The sequence below is a fragment of the Leopardus geoffroyi genome, chromosome D1, assembly GCF_018350155.1.
Source record: "Leopardus geoffroyi isolate Oge1 chromosome D1, O.geoffroyi_Oge1_pat1.0, whole genome shotgun sequence".
Classification (NCBI taxonomy): domain Eukaryota; kingdom Metazoa; phylum Chordata; class Mammalia; order Carnivora; family Felidae; genus Leopardus; species Leopardus geoffroyi.
In genome coordinates, this window is record NC_059329.1 from 59256793 (window position 1) to 59263540 (window position 6748).

Genomic DNA, 6748 nt, shown 5'->3' on the forward strand with positions numbered 1-6748 from the left:
ATGGCTTCCTGTCTTACAAGAGTCATATGCTGTATTGACTGAGCCAGCCAGGTGCCCCTGCTTACTATTCCTTTTTTATTAAATACTATGGTTCTAAGATCTAGCTCCGGTGCTGATGTACATCTAGTTTATTGCTTCTGATTGATACTGAGTGCTCCGTTGAGTGCATCCCCTACATTTTACTTTTCAATCCACCAGTTACAGGTAAGTAGGTTGCCTCAAACTTACTCTCAAAGAAAACATTTGCAATGAGCACCCTTGTACATCTCCCCATTCAACATGTATGAGAATATCCCTTGGATATAGGCTCAGGAGGGAAATCATTGGGTGATAAGGCACATGTAATCTTAATTTTACTTAGTATTGCCAGATTGGGGTCCAGAATGGCTGTACCAGTCTGTTCTGACACTGGCAGTGTGTGAGTGTCCCTATATTCCATTATCCCCAACAATATTTAGCATTAATTAGCTTTCTCATTTTTGCCGATATTAAGGGTAAAAAGTGATGTAACTCAATTTTAACTATATATTAACACAACGGAAATGCTGCAGATGGAGCCTTGGGTTCTCATTGACTCAGACCTCTTCTTCATATCTCACACCTACTCAGTTGTTAAATCCCATCTGCACATCTCCCAAGCCCATTTCCTACTCTTTTACTTTGCCATGATTTGGGGGGAAATTTTTCCCTTTCACTATTGCAATTGCTTCCTAATTTGTTTCTTAAAAAATTTTTTTTAATGTTTATTTATTTTTGAGAGGGAGAGAGAGTGCGAGCTGGGGAGGGGCAGAGAGAGAGGGAGACACAGAATCCGAAGCAGGCTCCAGGCTCTGAGCTGTCAGTGCAGAGCCCAATGCGGGGCTTGAACCCATGAACCGAGAAATCATGACCTGAGCCGAAGTCCGATGCTTAACCGACTGAGCCACCCAGGTGTCCCACTACTTTGTTTCTTAGTGTCCAGACTCCACCCTGTCAATACATTCTATATCTGTTACTAAGTATTCCAGAAGCAGGGCCCTTTGAGGCAAGAATGAGGATGTTATGAATGAATAATGGTGAGGATTTTTACCCTAAAACTCTGAGTCAGGGGTTAACAAAGGTTTCCTTTCTAGCAGGGATCTCTAAACTTAATGAAATGTCAATCAGTTAGAGATATTACACCCCTATAAATCTCCACAGGGGAATTTCTAAAAGGTGATTATCACACCCTCACAGAAAGAAAACTGGGACTCATTAAAGAGTTTACTATGTCTGAGTTTGGAATCCACTCTTTCGAGTTGAAGCAGATAAAACCCACCGATCATTAGCAGGTGCCTCCTTCCTTTCGCGTTTCTAAACGTTGCTTCATCATGTTGGGATTCTTTAATAAGTCCTGAAAAACCAATTCAAATTAATTAAGCCAAAAAAGAATCGGGAGGCAGAAAGGGAGGGTTAATTATGATAAAAACACAAATGTATTTCACAGAACCCAAGGGGGAAGTGTAGGCAGAACTCGGGGCGATTTGAAAGCCGACAGAGTAAGCTCTGCAAGACGTCTCGGTTCATTCCTCTCCTAAGTGCTTCTTGCTCCGGTCCTCCAACCGTGCGGCCGACTGTCACTGCCCCACAGATTCCAGATCTAAACGCTGCAGATGCCGCATCCCACAGAGACCAACTTAATTCTCTTTTGGCTTCAGGATTATCTCACTTTGCCAAACACTGTAGCTTTCTGTCCCCCAAGAGGCCTGATAATACAGAAATGAGTAAACAGAAATGAAGCATTGCTAGTGACAGACTTAAAAATTTCAGAACTGCTGGGTAGAAGTGGGGGGCCTTCATTACTTCATCCTGTTGGATGTTGGATTGTGAGAAACGATATCCAGACCTGATACGGGTTGTACCCGGCGATCCCAGACTCAGAGTTGGATTCAGGGGTGTAACAGAAGTTACATGTGACTAGTGAGTTGGAGGTGGTATGTGGGTTATGTTCATGGGCCATTTGGGATTGCATGTGTGAGAAGACAGGCGTATGTATGCTGAGCAACTCAGGGGCAGGCTGGGGGAACGTGATTCTGTTTCACCAACATTCCTCACTTGAGAAGTGGCACATATCACTTCTGCCCACGTTCCACTGGCTCGAACTCAGTCATATGACCACCCCCACCCGCACAGGAGGCTGGGAAGTGGGCCCCAGATGTGTTTCCAGGAAGAAGAGGAAAGAAATTCATGAGTGTCTGACCACTCTCTTCCACCAACACCTTCCACTTCTACAAAATGGCTTTAAAACGCTTTAAGTTCCCAAAAGTCTGCTCTGTTCTCCCCTCTGCCATGAATCCGGATGGCAGAGTATCTGTAAGCAGAGCCTGGACATAAGAGTTGCATGAATTAGTTCTACATGGTGGGGGTGGGGTGTAGTGCTTTGTTGCTGAAGAAAGGGAAAAAGGTAGGTGCTTGGGGGAGAGAAAAAAGAAAAATAGAGAAATAACCACATGGTGTTTATTCCCAACTCTCCTCTCAACCTATTGAAGAATTAGACTTCTAGGCTCAGAAGTTGATAAGTTCCCTGTCTAAACGTGAGGTTCAAATACCTGCTTTATCTCAGTCTTAAAATGGTGGGCGGGAGGACGAGATGAAGACTTAAGAAGAAATATCATTCTGTTCACAGTTCAGGACGTCCAGCCTAACCTCACGGGGTCTCTCGGGGCCTGCTTGTGAGCCCCCATCAGCTATTTTGGAGCCGCTGCCTGTAGGCTGTTTATCTAGGAGTCAAAAACTGTGTACAAATGTGATGGGGAGAGGTGAAGGTTTCAGGATTTATAACTGAACCATTAATTAGAATGTGATTTTAAAAAGAAAACAATGTAAATATGTCCATTTCAACCATAACCTTGATGCCTTGACGCAAGTATTTTTATTTCCTTGTGTTTCTTTTTGGTCTTTATTACCTTATGTAAATACATTAACATTTTTAAATAAATTTATCATTTTTAAAAACAATGTTATAACCACCTGCACAAAGGAAGCCTGAGGAGACATGACAACTAAATGTAACGTATTCTGGATGGGATTCGGAACGGAGGAAGCTCATCAGGCAAAAACCAAAGGAAATCTAAAGTGTGGACTTTGGCTAATAATAAGGTATCAATATCGATTCATTAATTGTAACAAATATACCATACCGATGTAAGCTATCAATAATATGGGAAACTGGGTGCAAGGTATATGGGAACTCCCTGTACTATTGTCACAAGTCTTCTGTAAATCTCAAACTGTTCTAAAAAATCGAGTCTATTTTTAAAAAGACTACATTATTATTCTATCCAGTAACTTTTTTTAGTGTTAGACATCCATTCTGTTTCTGGCTTTCCACTGTTAAAAATAATGTTCTCTAAACATCCTGTACCTTTTAAATGAATTCAGAATCAGAATCCACTTCAGAGAGAACCGAGAAGTAGTTAAACTCTAATGATTGCTCCTTCCCCTTCTCCAAACATTCAACTACAGTTTGCCTCTTAGACACCTGTCTCCCCATAGCTTACAGTACTTAATGCCACCTGCATAATGAGTGCTATTCTAGTCTCTAGAATGAATCCTGACCCAAGCAAAAGATATTTAAACAGTTCTGGCCCAATACTCATTGACTCAGCAAACATCTATCACGCACCCACAGTGTGGCAGGTGCTGGTGGTAAATAGGAGCAGCTCTCTGCGGCACATATCCATTTGACTTAGGGTGAGGATATTTTAGAGGGTTATGTTTGTGGTCATCTGAACTTGAGGGTTTGCATTTTAAAAGATAAAGCCAAGTTTCATCTTATATATAGCAGTCTTTTCTTCAGATAGTTTTCCTCTTCCTTAACATAGAGGCAATGTCCAGAATATAAATAGTATGTCTTGGCTCAGAATGCGTCCGAAATGAAAAGCCATTTTGGGGCACCTGGGCGGCTCAGTCAGTTAAGCTTCCAACTTCAGCTCAGGTCATGATCTTGTGGTTTGTGGGTTCGAGCCCCGTGTCAGGCTCTGTGCTGTCAGCTCGGAGCCTGAGGCCTGCTTTCAATTCTATGTCTCCCTCTCTCTCTGCCCCTCCCCTGCTTGTGCTCTGTCTCTGTCTCAAAAAGAAATAAACATTGGGCACCTGGGTGGCTCAGTTGGTTAAGCATCTGACTTCAGCTCAGGTCATGATCTCACGGTTCGTGGGTTCGAGCCCTGTATCTGGCTCTGTGCTAACAGCTCAGAGCCTGGAGCTGCTTCAGATTCCATGTCTCCCCCTCTCTCTGCCCCTCCCCTGCTCGTGCTTTGTCTCTCTCTCTCTTGTTCTTAAAAATAAACATTAGGGGCGCCTGGGTGGCGCAGTCGGTTAAGCGTCCGACTTCAGCCAGGTCACGATCTCGCGGTCCGTGAGTTCGAGCCCCGCGTCGGGCTCTGGGCGATGGCTCAGAGCCTGGAGCCTGTTTCCGATTCTGTGTCTCCCTCTCTCTCTGCCCCCTCCCCCGTTCATGCTCTCTCTCTGTCCCAAAAATAAATAAACGTTGAAAAAAAAAAAAACATTAAAAAATTAAAAAAAAATGAAAAGCCATTTTATATTGGTTGACATGATACAGTCAGAAGTATATTATAGTTTATTAAACTTGGGGCCCTATACAAAATTAAATCATGGAGGTAAATGAGTATCAGATCATAACTAAATCTTAAGAAAAAGAAGCCAATGAATGATAAATTCACCTCTTCTGATGGGAAAGCTTTGGGGGAAAAAGCCCAGTGAGAGGCAGATTCAGCTGGACTGTTCAGGAGTGGTGGGGGTGGGATGGAAGAGTGGCATGAAATGGAAGAGAGAGGATCCTGTAAAACATCAGGCCCCGGTCACATTCTCGGGCCCATGTGATTTATGTTGCATCTATCCCATCAGGAAGATCCTTTCATTTCAACCATTTCCTATGCTTTTCCCTGCAACAGGGAAGATGGAGACCTGAGATGAGCCATGGCCCAGAGTAGCCATTACAGCATGTCCATGGTGAGTCACATCTATCTTGAAGGGGAGCATGCACAGGGTTTCCTTCTAAGAAGATAGATGGTACCGAAAGTTGGAGTCCTTTCATATTTTTTTCTTTTAGTGCTCATACACAATAATCTATTAACTTCTGATTCAAGATAGAAACCATGAATTTGTCTTTTCCCACCTAAAAACCCATTACATGACAGGGAAAAAAAAAAGATACAAACGAGAAAACGAGGGGGATATCAGTGTAACAGGAATATCAACACATTTCTGAGAGAAAGGAAGTGGATGGAGAAGTAGTTCTGATGATGCAGGGTGCAGGAAGTTGCACCCTGGAATGTGCTAGAGGACTGAGAGACAGAGTTGGGTAGAGTCAGAACCCAAGAGAACCATAAGGCTTGGAAACACCAGGAATGGCCATTGGAAGAAAGATGACTTGGGCTTGAAAACTGGGAAATAGATGGCAGTTCTATAAGTAGAACATTGGACCCTGCTTACATGCTCTCCCACCCCATCCCCACACCAAAACCCCAGCTAGCAGGCATCTGCCTCTCAAGCGACTGTTTAGAATGTATTTCCAATATCTGCACTCTGGGCAGCTGATTTCTGGATCAGCCTGGAGTCAAGCTCTCCAATAAACAAGCCCAGCACATATTCACAGAGCCCCAATCAGGTCTTTGTGGCTCATTCCTAAAAGCAAATAAGTATTACCAGGTATTTGAAAGCCTGTAAGATGAAAGTGCTAAAACAAGAAGCCGCAGTTATGAAAAGAATCACCAGGGGGCACCTGAGTGGCTCAATCGGTTAAGCGTCCGACTTTGGCTCAGGTCACGATCTCACGGTTTGTGGGTTTGAGCCCCGCGTCAGGCTCTGTGCTGACACCTGTCTGTCCCTGCCCTGCTCACGCTCTCCCTCTCCTTCAAAAATAAGTAAAAAAAAATAATAAATAAAAAAAAAAAAGAACCACCAGGAAGCAAGAATGAGCTCCGGAATTAAATATATAATTGGTCAAATAATTCAATAAAAGAATAGTAAGATAAAGATGGAAGATATGAGAGGATTTGCAACACTCGAGTAATAGAAATTCCAAATGGATCAGACAGAGGGTGGATGATTATGAGAGTGGTAAGAGACTTGGCCAGAGCTGAAGGACACTAGTTGCCAGACGAAAAGAATCCACCAAGTTCCAAACACGTGAATGATAAATCTGTGTGAAATTTCAAAACTCCATGAATAAAGAGAAGATTCTAAAAGATTTCAAAGATGGAAGGGAAAGAGGGGACTTCCAAATTAGACCTGAAAACCAGACTCACGTGGGATTGCTCATCTGTAGTCGTAGGTACTGGAAGACCACAGAAGAATAAAACCTTTCGAGTTCTGATGGGAAGTATTATCAGTCTTTTACTTTTATATCCTGTGAAGTGCAAGGGCAGACTAAAAACATTTTCAGACAAACAAGTAACAAGGACTTTTATCTCCAACATAGTCCCGATGAGGAAATTCCTGAGGATGTACTCAAATAAGACCAGTGAGTAAATCAACAAATCAACAGACTTGGAATTCAAGCCAGGAGGGTAGTGAAAGGACAAGAACTCTGCAGCTAGGACAGGCTGGAGCAGGAGGATGGGGGATTACAGGAGGAGGGGGCTGCAGAAAGTATGGATTCCAGGGATTTGCTATCCTTGAGGATTTGGAGACACTTCAGGAGAAAAGCCATGTTTATTTCTAGAAAACTATTTTCTTCCATCTCTAAAAAAAATTGCTTCAGAATCCT